Below are 16,340 nucleotides of genomic sequence, written 5' to 3'. Positions count from 1 at the left end.
TGTTCACAATCACCAGCCTCCTCTATTGGTCCCCACTAATAATGACACATTAATATCAACACAGTAATTATTAGATATTGAACACAGACAAGTTAGTTAGTAAGTTAAACATATTTAAGACATCAAGTACGCTAATGTTTTGAAAGTGCAAGAGAGAATGTCATGCATTGTGTACCCTAACCCTAACCCATGCATGGTGTAGGAAATCATACAAATTTAATCATTGGAGGACAGAAAAAAATATGAGTCCACCTCTCATACACATATAAATACTGTACAAAAAGATCTCTTTTTACCATCTTTGTTAGCATATACTGTGTATTTTCCAGGTTCTCAAGCCACAGAAAAAAACGCATCTCAGCGTCCGCTATTGGAGTTTTCCTCTTTACAGGAATCTGAAATCAGTTCAAGCTTTGCAGATCATGATGACTCCACCCACCTCCCCAGCATGTCTGACTCCACCAATTTATAATCTATTACTTCAGTACTTGAACTGATGCATTTCTATGCTGAAATGAGAATTCTATGTAATATCATTTATATATGAATCTGAGGAGTTATGTAATGCACTTTGCAACATGTCTTTTTGTGTTGCCTGTGGTTTTCAATTTCGACAGAGTACCAACCAAGAGACTACAGGACATGGTGAAGTACTTGGTGTATGAGGAGTGCCTGCTTGATCTTTTTATTCATGACATGCCTGCAACAGAGTTGCTTGTACACCAGAGAATGGAATGGAGTCAACCACTTGTGGGCAGTGCTCCAGCAGGGAATCTGCACCTATCAGCTGCTGTCTACTACACACACTCTTCCTTCATCCAGACTCATAAAGTTTGTAAAAAAAATAATAATAATGACATGATCTAATGATCCCCTTACCCTAATCACATTTTCATTTCTAGGACCAGTGTATCCGGTAGTAGTGTGATGTAGTACATGCTATGATTGTTGTTAGAAGTACTTCCTGATTTTTACATTACAGGTGCTCAATGCAGTGCACATGAAATTTTCACCAGAATGTCCAAAATCATGTGCATAACTACATCCTGCCTCACTGCTTGAGGGACTGAAGAAGACGGAAGCTGTATCTCTTGGTGGTGACATAAGAGCTGACAGTCCAGGGCACTGCAAAGTTTGGCTCATACTCCATGATGGATCTCAGCACAGCCAAAATTGTTGACATCCAACTTGTGCAGGATCATAGCAATTTGAAGTAACACGATTGGCCTGAAAATGTAATCCACCCCTCATGACTAAGGAACAACCTTTCTACAATGTGTGAAGTAAATTAGTTGAGAACTTTTTGAAGTGTCTTGTGCACAGACTACTTCAAAACTCAAACAACATGACAGATGCACAGTGGTGGCAAGATTAAAAAACAAACAGAACCCAGGCACTCACAAAGAGCAAGACTTGTTATTTATGGTGTGCAAAAAGGCTAGAAGCTACTGCTGATGGCTTCGCGCTCTCTCGCGTTGGTTTTTGCCCCCATAAATAAAAAGTCTTGCTCTTTGTGAGAGCTGGAGTTCTGTTACTTTTTGTTTCTCAGATGAGAACAATCAATAAGTTGGTTTCTTAATTGTGCAGTGCAATTATGTCATTGAGGACCAGATTGTGTCGATGAATATATCATTTATAACATTTCATACATAATTTCAGTTTTTAGAAGTCTGTACTTAAAATGTATGATCTTTAGAGCAATGAAGTGGGAAGCAGTGTCTGTATGGAGAAGGAAGGGCTGATCTGGAGTCTTGGATTTCTGGAAAGGTCTGGTGTCAAAATGGCTTCCATGGTGACACCCAGGTTAAAAAGTGCATCCAAGAACAGAAACCAGACATCAACCACTTTTTATAGTAGTTGACTGATTATTTGTAGCACACAAATTCCTGTGCAACATTAGCTCCCACTGAAAAACATTCAATGCACAATGTCTTGACAACAACCTTTGACCAGAATGTCCAATAATTTCACTGTTGAACAGAAAAAAGTCAGAAACAAGTGCGCTGAAGTTGTTCCTCTGATGTTTGTGAGCTCTTCTCTGGGGAAAGAGCTCCAGGTATCACAGAAGAAGACAGAGTATGTAGACAAAACAAGACAAAACATTGCGCACCAACACACCAAGGCAGCCGTCCATGGCACCATCTTGGATAATGATATTGTAGTACATGGTGCACACCATTCATGTTTTTTGTATTCATTGAATGGCCAGGATAACATGTATCTGGTCATTATTAACAATAATTTACAACAATCTGAGAGGTTTTGCACTACAGCAGAAGACAAACTTGAACACCAACTTGTAATAGTCAAAACAGCCACATCAACTACAGTCAACAACTGCAAGGAGATGAAGAGGGAGTGAAGTTCCCCAGACGTTCTTATAAAATTGCTCAATTTATGAGATGTTGAGTTAGGTGAAACTTTGTAAGCATTGTGAAGCACTGTTTCTGACAAATTCTTCTATGTTAGCGCCATCTTGTAATTTCGGCATATGTTAAGGCGTCCTGTAGGGGGTGCTGCAGCCCCCCAGCACCCTTAGTTCCCACATCCATGTACCATATCCCAACTCTCATATGTAAATATAGGTGGCTGTGTCTAAATAGAAAACGATGGAACACCAACGTTCTTTATTCAAAGTTATACACAGGTACTGCCCTGTAAAAGATAATATCTGTAATTTCTTCCAACTGTAAACAACACATGTAGTTTTGTGACTGTGAGGGGAAACTATTGAGCATGAGTCTGCGGTTTGTTCCCATGCTACTGGCTTTTGGTTTGATTTACAGGTGAAAAGGATGTCATACTATCAAAGATTGATATATTACTCATTTTTAACAATTCCAACAACTCAGCAGATAAAATATACATAATTCGATCATGATTTTAGGAAAATATTACATCCACAAAATTAAGTGGTTTGAAAGATTACCCTCCTTTACGGACCCCTCTAGGGTCACATGGTAGAAGAAAAAAAACAGCTCCATACTCCTTTCATATTTGTAAAGATAAAAACTATTTAGGTGGACTGCTGCAGGGCTGACCCATGGACCTATCACTACTGGGGGCTGACCGCCTTTGAGATGGGGAAGGAACCGGCGAAGCGAGCAGCCATCTCCGGGGATTCGGTTTGGAGAGGTGTTTATCCTTCTTTTCCTGACATGACATAAAAAATTTAAATGAAATATGCACAACATACGCACTGTAATCGTGGTTATCTGCCTCTATTTGATCAACTTACTTGCATTGAGATGATATAATCCAAATATAACAAGCTCTGTTTTGTCCGTCTTTCCATCCAGCCAGTATTCCGCCCGACGCAGTAACCACAATGGCAATGACACAAAGTTGCAAAGCCAAAAAACGCGAGCACAACTGAAGAAATTTGAAGAAATATTACGTCTCAACATTCACACCAATGACATTGTGCTCTCTTGATTCTGAAATGCAGGTCCTATGTGTTAAGCATATAAATAACCTCAAAATCAACTCAAAATTAATCAAAATTGGTCCACTGGGAGTTGAAATATGGCCACTTTTGGTTTAAACTGCCATTTTGAATTTTGAAAATGTCAGAAATGGATTCAGCATCCTCAATAACCCCCCAAACCACTCCAATATTGTCTGATTATGCTAATTAATGCTAACAATGCTAATTGTGCAAATTGCCCAACATATGCAAGTTAGCATCCGGCAGTTTCTTAATGCTGGGGACCCATACTGTACATTTCTAACATAAAACTTTGGTGTACTCAACATTTCCGGGTTCACAATTGGGCTCTATGGGCTGGCAAATAGACTATAATCTTTCATTTATCATTTTTTCCATAGTTTTCCCTACATGTGAAGTTAAAGCAATAGGTCTATAACTTTCTGCGTCTGCTAACTTGGATCTTTACCTGGCTTGCATATAGGGACAATTACTGATTCCATTGTTTTGGCAGATACCCCACTTCCCATATCTTATTATATAATCTTAATAATATTTCTTTACTCCGTTCGCATAAGTTTTTTGGCATACAATAATTTATTTGGTCTTTCCCTGGCGTTGTCTTCCCAGATTTCCTTAAAACACTATTTAGCTCTCCTATTGTAAATTTCATGCAGTGCCTCTACATTTTCCCTATTGTTCTGTCCCTCTGTCTCTTTTCCTCATTATTCAGATTTTCATTACTATGTACCTTCACAAAGGTCCTTACTTTCTATTATTTTCCCCTCCATCATTCATTAAAGGATAACCATACTCTTTCCTATACCCTTACCCCATACTCGGTCTAATGGTGTAGTTCTTCCTAGTGAATCACAATACTTCCTCCAAAAAGTCCTTTTAACTTCCTTAATTGTCTTTCTACCTACTGCCTGCTTCCTTAAATTCTGAAAATGATGTGCTTTTTTCAAGACTTTAAACGCCTTATTTCTATTTTTAATTTCTTTAGTGCATTCTTGCGTCCACCATGGAACTATCCTTTTTCTTTTATTCCCACTTCTTTTTGATATCGACTCTTTTGCTGCTCCTAGAATAATACAGCTTATTTCTGCATTGAGATCTTCAATTGTCTGGTTTATGTTGATCTGTTTTAATTTTCCTTCAGCTAATACTCTATACTTGTTCCAATTTGCTTCTTTAAATTTCCATCTTCCTTCTCTCTCGTCCTGTTTCATCTCCCTTTCAGCTCCAACACCTATGAATATTGGATAGTGATCACTCCTTATAGTCCTTCCTTTAGATACTTCCCAATAACTCTTCCCCACCAGTGACTGTGATACCAAAGTAAGGTCTACTGCTGACTCTGTACCCTTCCCCAAATTAACCCTTGTGCCATCATTTAAACACACCAATGTCTTCTCATCTATTAGTTCCTCTAAAATCTCTCAATTTAAATCTTCTTTTTCCCCCAACACTGTGCTATGTGCATTAAACTCCCCACACCAGATGATATTGCCTCTCCAGTATTCCAATATTAACTCTAGTTTTCCTTTTTCTATAAAAATTTACTATTTTCATACTACCATTCTTACTCCATATTTCAATAACTATTACCTGTAACTATTGGATTGTATCCAACTGTCTATAATTTATACCTTCTTTAATAAATATTGCACATCCCCCTCCATTACCATTGTTTCTATCTTTGCGTATAACAGTATACCCCTTAATAATGAAATCCAGAGGTGATTTGAGCCATGTTTCCTGAATGCATATGATTTCTGGTTTCCTTTCTAAATTACCAATATATCCTTTAAACTCCTGTCCATTCACTATCAGACTCCTGGCGTTCCATCGAAGTATTAACATTATGTTATGATTTGCGAAGCTGCCTCCAAGGTCCCTTCCCCGTGGCTAAGGTCAGCCTGTATCTTTTCCCATGATAAATCTTTCATGTTAAGGAATTTAGCTGCTGCCTTAACTTTGATTTTGATTTTCTCTGTCTTGGTTTTTGCTTGCTCTGAACAGTTGATAGCACTAATCTGTTCATTGGCACTCCTGTATTGTCCTTTTGTGCCTGCCCTGAAGCCACACTTGTTTCATGTTTGCTTTGGTTGACTCCTTCTTCTCTTCTTTCATTGTTACGTATCTGCACAGCCTCTGCATATGTCACTTTCCGCTCTGATTTTACTTGTTGAACTTCTACTGCCTGCTTCCTGACAACGCATCCGCCATATGCTGCTGTGTGGTTCCCTCCACATTACAGCACTTAACTGCATCCTTGCTGCCACACTGTCCATACGTATGCTCTCCTCCACATCTGTTTCCTTTTGCATACATTAGCAGTATGACCATATCGCTGACATTTATAGCATCTTAGTGGAGGAGGAACATATTCTCTTACGCTAAAACTTATGTATCCTACCATCATTTTCCCAGGAAGCACCTCATCCTTGAACTGTAGTAGAACAGATTCACTATCAACTTTTTCCCCATTTCTAGAGGCCTAGAGCCGTCTAATTCCTGTGACCGTTCCTCCTTTCAGCATTTTCCTGAGCTCCTCCAGTTCCTAGTTCTCCCCAACTATCTTTTTTTTCCACTATTTCTTTTTTTTTTTTTACATACTGATTGCAGTTTCATTGTTTTATTTCTCTGCTCAGTATTCTTGCATTTTACCAACAGACTGCCATCGCGTAATGTCTTCGCCATCTCTATTTCCTCAATCGCCTTTCTCAATCCAGCTGTTAGAGTGATTGGACTAACCAATGTTATCTCACTGCCCACTATAAATTTAAGAATGATCTTAAATTCTTTTTTTTAATTTACTTTTTATTGGATTTATACATAAACGAGCAACAATCAAAATAATGAACATGAAGACCTTTATTCGAGTGCGTAAGCATCAGAGAGACAATAAAAACAGAGTGGAGAAGAAAGTAAATAAATAAGAATAATAACAATAGTCCAAACAAAGATTACCTGAAGTCTGGTCTGGCGGTAGAGACATATCTAATCCATTTTTGCCAATTTTCAATAAATGCCTCCTTTTGTGTTCTTAAATTAAAAGTAATTCTTTCCATCACAAAGATACTGTGCACAATATCAATCCATTCGTCTACACTGGGTACCTCCCTCTTCAGCCATTTCTTGGTTATGGACTTCTTACAGGCCACCAGTAATATTCTTAGTAAATATTTATCTTTGTTCCTCCACTCTAGTTCCTCTAGATCAACCAAATATAACAAATTGAAGCTAAAAGTTATTTTTGTTCAAAACACAGTCTCCAAGATTTGATGTATGCTCAACCAAAATGGGGTCACAGCAGGGCAACTCCAAAATATATGAAAATGATTTGCCTCTTTGCTTCCACAGCATCTCCAACACTCTGTCTGGTTTGAATATGATTTCTTTTGATATGGAGTGCAGAAATAGCGGATAACATTTTTCCACGTAAATTCTCTCCAAAGTGGAGATTTTGTTGTTTTCCATTGTTTGAAAATTTCAGTCCAGTTCTCCTGTGGAATTGTGATGTTGCCCTCTGTTTCCCATCTTGATTTTGCATTAGATGTATTTTCTTTGTTAAGAGATTGAAGACTCATGTATAATTTTGAAATGATCTTCTTGTAAGGTTCATCTTGGTAAGCTTTTACAAATACCTGTAGAATATCGTTTTCGGGTTCATCATTTTTTATAATTTTTTTCCAATATAGTCTCTTATTTGTAGGTATCTGAAGTGATCCTGGTTCTGTAGACCAAATTTATCCTAGAGATCTTGGAAACTCCTAACTGTACCTTTACTTATGAGTGAATAGTATGTTGTAAGTCATACTACAAGCACGGCATCAATTTTCACAGCTACGCTGATGATACACAGCTTCACATTGCCGTCTCTCCTGATGACTCGGGACCTATTGATTCCCTTTTAAACTGTATTCTTGATATAAAGTCATGGATGGCAGAAAACTTCTTACAGCTCAACCAGGACAAAACAGAGGTTTTAATTATTGGTCCTGAAGGCAAAAGAGAGAAAATTTTACCAAAATTAAATGCTTTTAAACATTCACAATGCGTAAAAAACTTGGGTGTTCTTTTCGACTCTGAGCTTAATTTTATTCCACACATTAGAAACTCTACAAAGATTGGTTTTTACCATCTCAAAAATATAGTCAGAGTCCGCCCGTTTCTCTCTCTGGCCAGCACAGAGGTGCTAATGCATGCTTTTATCTCCAGCCGATTAGATTACTGTAATGCCCTGCTCTCTGGTCTTCCAAAAAAGAGCCTTTCACACCTTCAACTGCTCCAGAACTCAGCTGCACGTGTGCTGACGAAGACCAGAAAGCGGGCCCACATTACACCCGTTTTAGAATCGCTGCATTGGCTCCCTGTGCGCTTCAGGATCGACTTTAAGGTTCTTTTATTAGTTTTCAAGTGTCTTAACGGCCTTGGCCCTTCTTATCTGTCTGACCTGCTTTTACCGTATCTGCCCTCCCGGACCCTGAGGTCCTCCGGTACTGGTCTTTTATCTGTTCCCAAGGTTAGAACCAAAACCTTTGGTGAAGCCTCATTTTATCATTACGGCCCTCGCTTGTGGAACAGCCTGCCGGAGGGCCTCAGGGCCGCGGAGTCTGTTGATGCTTTTAAACGTAGGCTCAAGACTCATCTTTTTAATCTAGCTTTTAACTGAGCTCCCTTTTATCATTGTTATTTTAGTTTAATTTAACTCATTTTACTCCATTTTATTTATTTTATTTATTTACTTTTAGTATTACTCATTTATTGTCTTTTATTTTCCTCTCAAAAGTTTTATTATTTATTTTTTATTTATGTATTTATTTATATTTTCATGTATCTATTTTAACACTGCATTTATGGGTTTAACATTCATTTATGTTGTTTTAGGACGCTCTTCCATCTCTTTTAATAGTTTATAGGTTCTTAGTTTCCAGCTCCATTGTTCTCCTCATGGGGGCCCTCCACCCCGGGAGCTCTGTCTGGCCTGCCTGCGGGGGTGCCATCCTGGGGATAGTCCGGGCCTGGATAGTCAGGGAGTCCTGCCCCAGGGCTTTATGGCCGTGGTAGGGGCCCCTGGCTGTCTGGGTCGGGATGGTCTCTGTGGCGGCGCCCCCCCTGTGGTCGTGGCCTTGGGGGGCTCTCGGTGGGGATGGCTCCAACAGGTTGGCGTTTCCTCACCTGGTCTATCGGTGCTCAGCCACACTACATTTTATTTTTGTATATATGTGTGTGTGTGTGTGTGTGTGTGTGTGTACGTGTGCGTGAGTGTGTGCGCATGTGTGTGTGTGCGCATATGCGTGTGTATCTGTGTCACATGAATGGGGATGTTATGCGGGGTTTGTTTCATTTTTCTTTTCTTTTAATGTACAGCACTTTGGGCTGCATTTTAACATGTATGAAAGGTGCTATATAAATAAAAAATAAAGTATAAATAAAAAGTCCTAAGGAGGTCCATTCCTTGAATCTCTGGTCATGTTGACTAGGTGTAAATTGTGGGTCATGTGCAAACCATTTCAATATTTCAAATGTCTTTTTTTAAATTGAACCGTTTTAATACATCACTCCAAAGCTGTAATGAATTAGTAACCCATGGATTAGCTTGATCTGTAAGGTGTTTGTGTAATAATGGATCTCCAACCAACGCAGTGACTGGTAATCCTTTTCCCATTGTTTGTTCAATATTTTTCCATCCGGCCTTGTGGCTAGGAGTGCACCAGCCTATTAAAGGCCTAAGTTGGGCTGCCTTGTAATAGTCTTTTAAAATGGGAAGAGCTAGTCCTCCTTTATCTTTTGACAGCTGGAGTATCTTGTATCTTATCCTGGGTTTTTTCCCTGCCCATATGTATCTAGATAGTGATCTGTCCCATTCTCGGAAGTGTTTTTCTGGTGCTTCTAAGGGTAATGACTGAAAAAGGTATAAAACCCTTGGCAGAATGTTCATCTTGATGGACTCAATAGTGAGCTGAGGCTTAGATATGGTTTCAAGCTCCATCTATGAATATCTTCCTTAATTTCTTTATTAAGAGGTTTATAATTAATTTCTGCTACTCTTGAGAGATCTTTAGGGATATGAATATCTAGATATTTTATAGATTTTTCATCCCAGTTTAGCTGATATTTCTGATGGAGATCTGTAGGAGGATTGTAATTAAAACTAAGAATTTGTGTTAAGAATGATCTTAAATTCTACCATCATTATTCTTTTCCTGACATCTCTTCCTTCCTCATCCTCCTCTAATTAGAGTTGTTCCGATTCCGATGCCAGTATCGGAAATGCCTCCGATAGGCCTACGACAGGTGTCGTGCCAAAAAGTGATCGTCTGCCAGAATCTGATTTCCGGCCGCGGGAGCGCGCACAGCAGCCCGTTGAGCGGTAGCGTTTAAACGTCTGGTTTTCTCTGGATGAAACGGTCATGATATGCAGATACACACAACTGTACGTCCGCAATTATAGCAAAGGTATGTGTCTTAGAAAGTTTAACGTTTGTTGTTACGTAATTATCACAACTGTGGCCAAAAGAAGTGGAGTTTGTAGCGAAATCAGGCCTGACAATTACGTGATAGACATGTCCCTATGTGCTTGGTATGTATGATGCCTTTTCTTTAGCCCTGTCTTATGAATTAGACTGTAATGAATGTGATTTATAGGTGTGGATTTTCAATAAAGAAATGATCACTTTTGCAATTATCCTCGTGACTCTGCATTATCTTTTATCTGATCTGGGCTCTACATTTGCTTCCCATGTTTGGATGTGTCTTGTACATCTAATATTCTTGTTTATGCCTACTCTCTGGAGACAAGACTATGAAAGACATGATTCGGGAGGGTTACATAAGCCTATAAAATAACAGTTTTCACCTGCCAAAAACTGATTGAAGGCATAGTAGAGCTACTGAGAGGTTATTTCTGCCTAAATATGACTTGATCTCATTCTTAAGCTTCATAATATGAAGATCTGAGCTCACAGGACAGCTTGAAAATCTTTTAAAGGACCATTACAACAGAAAATGGGCCTTTTCAGCTGCCAAAAAGTGATTGAAGGCCAAATACAGTTACTCAAATGTTATTTCTGCCTAAATATGACTTGATCTCATTCTTGAGCTTCATAATATAAAGATCTGAGCTCACAGGACAGCTTGAAATTCTTTTAAAGGACCATTACAACAGAAAATGTGCCTTTTCACCTGCCAAAAACTGATTGAAGGCCAAATACAGTTATTGAAAAGTTATTTCTGCCTAAATATGACTTGATCTCATTCTTGAGCTTCATAATATGAAGATCTGAGCTCACAAGACAGCTTGAAATTCTTTTAAAGGACCATTACAACAGAAAATGGGCCTTTTCAGCTGCCAAAAAGTGATTGAAGGACATATACATCTTTATAGATCTTTATATTATGAAGCTCAAGAATGAGATCAAGTCATATTTAGGTACTGTAGAAATAACATTTGAGTAACTGTATTTGGCCTTCAATCAGTTTTTGGCAGGTGAAAAGGCACACTTTCTGTTGTAATGGTCCTTTAAAAGAAATTCAAGCTGTCCTGTGAGCTCAGATATTTATATTATGAAGCTCAAGAATGAGATCAAGTCATATTTAGGCAGAAATAACTTTTCAGTAACTGTATTTGGCCTTCAATCAGTTTTTGGCAGGTGAAAACCGACTATTTTGTGTTGTAATGGTCCTTTAAAAGAATTTCAAGCTGTCCTGTGAGCTCAGATCTTCATATTATGAAGCTCAAGAATGAGATCAAGTCATATTTAGGCAGAAATAACCTCTCAGTAACTGTATATGTCCTTCAATCACTTTTTGGCAGCTGAAAAGGCCCATTTTCTGTTGTAATGGTCCTTTAAAAGAATTTCAAGCTGTCCTGTGAGCTCAGATCTTCATATTATGAAGCTCAAGAATGAGATCAAGTCATATTTAGGCAGAAATAACATTTGAGTAACTGTATTTGGCCTTCAATCACTTTTTGGCAGGTGAAAAGGCCCATTTTCTGTTGTAATGGTCCTTTAAAAGATTTTCAAGCTGTCTTGTGAGCTCAGATCTTCATATTATGAAGCTCAAGAATGAGATCAAGTCATATTTAGGCAGAAATAACTTTTCGATAACTGTATATGTCCTTCAATCACTTTTTGGCAGCTGAAAAGGCCCATTTTCTGTTGTAATGGTCCTTTAAAAGAATTTCAAGCTGTCTTGTGAGCTCAGATCTTCATATTATGAAGCTCAAGAATGAGATCAAGTCATATTTAGGCAGAAATAACTTTTCAATAACTGTATTTGGCCTTCAATCACTTTTTGGCAGCTGAAAAGGCCCATTTTCTGTTGTAATGGTCCTTTAAAAGATTTTCAAGCTGTCCTGTGAGCTCAGATCTTCATATTATGAAGCTCAAGAATGAGATCAAGTCATATTTAGGCAGAAATAACATTTGAGTAACTGTATTTGGCCTTCAATCACTTTTTGGCAGCTGAAAAGGCCCATTTTCTGTTGTAATGGTCCTTTAAAAGATTTTCAAGCTGTCCTGTGAGCTCAGATATTTATATTATGAAGCTCAAGCATGAGATCAAGTCATATTTAGGCAGAAATAACATTTGAGTAACTGTATTTGGCCTTCAATCACTTTTTGGCAGGTGAAAAGGCCCATTTTCTGTTGTAATGGTCCTTTAAAAGATTTTCAAGCTGTCCTGTGAGCTCAGATCTTCATATTATGAAGCTCAAGAATGAGATCAAGTCATATTTAGGCAGAAATAACCTCTCAGTAGCTCTACTATGCCTTCAATCAGTTTTTGGCAGGTGAAAACTGTTATTTTATAGGCTTATGTAACCCTCCCGAATCATGTCTTTCATAGTCTTGTCTCCAGAGAGTAGGCATAAACAAGAATATTAGATGTACAAGACACATCCAAACATGGGAAGCAAATGTAGAGCCCAGATCAGATAAAAGATAATGCAGAGTCACGAGGATAATTGCAAAAGGTGATCATTTCTTTATTGAAAATCCACACCTATAAATCACATTCATTACAATCTAATTCATAAGACAGGGCTAAACAAAGGCATCATACATACCAAGCACATAGGGACATGTCTATCACGTAATTGTCAGGCCTGATTTCGCTACAAACTCCACTTCTTTTGGCCACAGTTGTGATAATTACGTAACAACAAACGTTAAACTTTCTAAGACACATACCTTTGCTATAATTGCGGACGTACAGTTGTGTGTATCTGCATATCATGACCGTTTCATCCAGAGAAAACCAGACGTTTAAACGCTACCGCTCAACGGGCTGCTGTGCGCGCTCCCGCGGCCGGAAATCAGATTCTGGCAGACGATCACTTTTTGGCACGACACCTGTCATCGGTATCGGAGAGTACTGGAGTCCAGGCACCGATCCGATACCACGTAATTTATTAGCCTAGCTCCGAGATTCTACCGGATATGTGTCCGCTGCGTTACGGCTCCGGTACGGTTTGGCTCCGTCGTCCTCGTCCTCCAACCCCCACCAGCTGTGTTTTGAGTCCGCCACAGCGCAGCTCCGCCGATCAGCTGGAGTTACGAAACCGAGGAATTCCCGCGATGATTAGCCTACATAATCACGCACGACCGCAGTTATATGTATGTTATAAACACAACAACACGAAGTGTTCCCGGCTTAAGGATTAGAAGAAGAGCGCGTATTTGTCTCTTATTTGAGGTTTTTGTGCTTGTATCAACACGGAGTGTTTTATTTTGAAAATTAACCGGATGTCGTGTTATTATTTCGTGTCTGACTTCCTGTCTGCTCTGTGCTGAATTCGGCTTTATACTGTTCTATTTAAAAATAAATGGCTTTCATTTGCTGTATTCATTCATGTTTTACAAAGGGTTTAACCTGAGCCAGGCCTTACCACATTGATAATCATATCACAGTCATGCAGGCGTAGTATGATATATATCATTTTTTATAACACACTGGTATTGGCAGATACCCACAGCATAAGTATCGGAATTGGGAGGGAAAAAATGGTATCGGAACATCTCTACCTCTAATGCTCGTTTTTTTTATTGACTGACTATTTCTGCTATCCCTTCTCCCTGTGCTCATTTCCCACTCCGTCTCCAAATCCTCATCCTGCGACAGTCCACTACAACTCCCCATTCTGATCCAGTCACAACGCAGATTATGGCAAAACAAAACTGCTTAACTAAAAAAAATAATAATAAAAAAATAAAAATAACCCACTCTCCACCTTCTGGGTCCCAGCTCAACTCACAGCTTCCACATGGTCACATGTAGCTGTGTGTTGCTCTACCAACCCCAAAACCAGTCTGCTTATATAAGGTGTTCAATTAACACCTAGACCACTTCAGTCCCTACCATGATTCCTGAGGGAGGACATAATCAAAACCCTATATTTCAGGAAAATTACCTATCATGTTTTAACTACTTTCCAGCTCATTACATTACTAGTAAGCTCAACAGAAGAATAATAATCTTCAAACATTGTGTCGATATGTAATAAACTACCAAATTAGACATTTCTACTAAACAGAAACCCCTACACTTGGTTCAACCCAATGATGTCATTGATGGCATCACCAACTCCATATAACCCAGGAAATGCAGGCAGCCATCCCTTTTCCTGCATGGTGGCTTTAAACAAAGGAACACACAAATGTAAGTATGAACAAAGAAACAATTAACAGCATTCAAACTTGCAACACAATAAAAATAAATTAAACTAACTTATGGCTATGTGTTTACTTTAACTTACTCGTGTGCTTTGATGTAGACTGAAACATAATGCTATACTGCAAACAAACCTGGGATAGTTAGTTAAGCAATGTTACTCTAGTAAAGGTAAATTAGAGTTAGATAAACCAATGTAGAGATACTCATGTATTGTTTGAGATAAAGAGGAATTTGAAATAAAGCAGAAAGTGACAAGTAATGAGTGAAGTTGATCTCTCACCCACTTTGTCACAAACCTATACCTTGACAGAGTGATAATGGGAGGAGACTTTAATATAGACCTAATTCATGGTTGGACAGACGACCTCATAGCGGTAAACAACCTTTAAATGAAGACATTATACAAAATCTGTGCATGACAACAAACGTGATTGACTATTGGAGAATGTCTAACCCGAATTGTATTCAACAAACATGGATAAACTCTTCAGGAAATGGACAATGTTCAAGACTGGACTATTGGCTTATCTCCTATAGACTATGCAATAATATTTCAGCCAGTGAAATCTCAAAATCTCCGTTCACGGATCACTTTATGATTAGACTGTCCTTAATGTATAGGAAACCTCAGACCTCTAACATTTGGAAGTTTAATAATGACTTGGTCCAAAATGCTTGTTTTCATAAATGGGTCAAAGCTCATCACTGAGGTCAAAAATCTAGATATGTCTAACATGAACGAATGGCGACTGACACAAGTGAATCCATATCCTCACAAAGGAGACAAAAACAAAAAGAAATTGATTAAATTAATTCATTGGGAAATAAAACACAATTGTCAATAGAAAATAACACAAGATTGCAATCCTTACAGTCAAAATTGGATGAGATGTACTTGGTGAAAGCAAATGGAGCTTACATAGGATCAAGAGCTAAGTGGATCAATAGGGAGAAAAAAGTTCATCTTATTGTTTCCACCTTGAAAAACAAAGACAAACTAAGAAAAAATAAGATTATGGCCAATGAAAATATAATGGAGGATCAAAAGTTGATTCAGGATGGAATATGGGTTTTTTATACTGGAATCTTTATAAATCAAAATGTGAGATCAGAATGTGATTTTCTTTTTGAAGACATCGTAGATGATAAAAACTGAATGAGGAAGAAAAAACTCTGCTGGATAAGGAATTAACTGTAACAGAAAGTGATATGGCACTGAAACAAATGAAAAATGGTAAGTAGCCAGGAATTGATGGGCCAACTTCTGAATTTCTAAAACATTTTTGGGATGATATAAGGGAGTTAGTATAGAGACTTTCTGGAATGTATTCAAAAGTTATTTATCCCCTACCATGAAGACAGGTTTAATAACCTTGCTACCTTAACCCCAAAAAGACCTGTTGTTGCTAGACAACTGGACACCAATAACTATGCTATGCAACGACTATAAACTACTCACCCTAATATATGCTAATCATCTTAAACATGTCCTTGGGGAAACTTATAGAGGAATATCAGTCAGCCTTTTTAAAGGGAAGATATATTCACAACCATATAAGACTAATTATATACATTATTGACTATGAATCACTCGTTGAAAGTCAATAAACAAAATGATGCTGTCTGATTCAAAGTGTTTGATGCTGTAGGACATTAATTCATGTTTACAAGTCTGAGAAAACTTGGGGCAGGCGAAGGGTTTTGCAAAGTTATTCAAATGTTTTAGAATGAGATCTATAGTTATATTTCCATCAATCCAGGATAACACCAAAATTGAAGATTTACCGTGGAATTGGCCAAGGATGCCAGATTAATATAGAAGAGGGGGAAAAAAATCATTGGCTCATAAGAGACCTCTCTGTTTTGGGTAGAATCCTATTGACCCAAGCAGAGGGCATATCAAAACTAATTTATCCTTGTCAATCTCTATTTCTCCCCAAATGATTAAAAAAAGTGAACTCGGTTATCTTTAAGTTATTATGGAAAAACAAACTTCACATTATTAAAGACTATCATCATGGCTGTCTGAAAGCCATTGAATTTGAATCTATGAATGTATTCAAACTGAATTGGATAAAAAAACTCGGCCCAGCCTGGCTCTATATGGTTCCATATACCAAGGTGCTTATTCTAGAAAATTGGAGGGTTGGAATTTTTGATGAGCTGTGACTTTGAAATCTCCAGACTACCTATCAAGCTATTAAACTTCCATAGATGTATTTTGCAT

The sequence above is a fragment of the Pagrus pagrus genome (assembly GCF_965226575.1).
Source record: "Pagrus pagrus genome assembly, chromosome: 7".
Lineage (NCBI taxonomy): Eukaryota > Metazoa > Chordata > Actinopteri > Spariformes > Sparidae > Pagrus > Pagrus pagrus.
The sequence above is the reverse complement of the archived record's forward strand: the minus strand, read 5'-3'. Positions refer to the sequence as shown.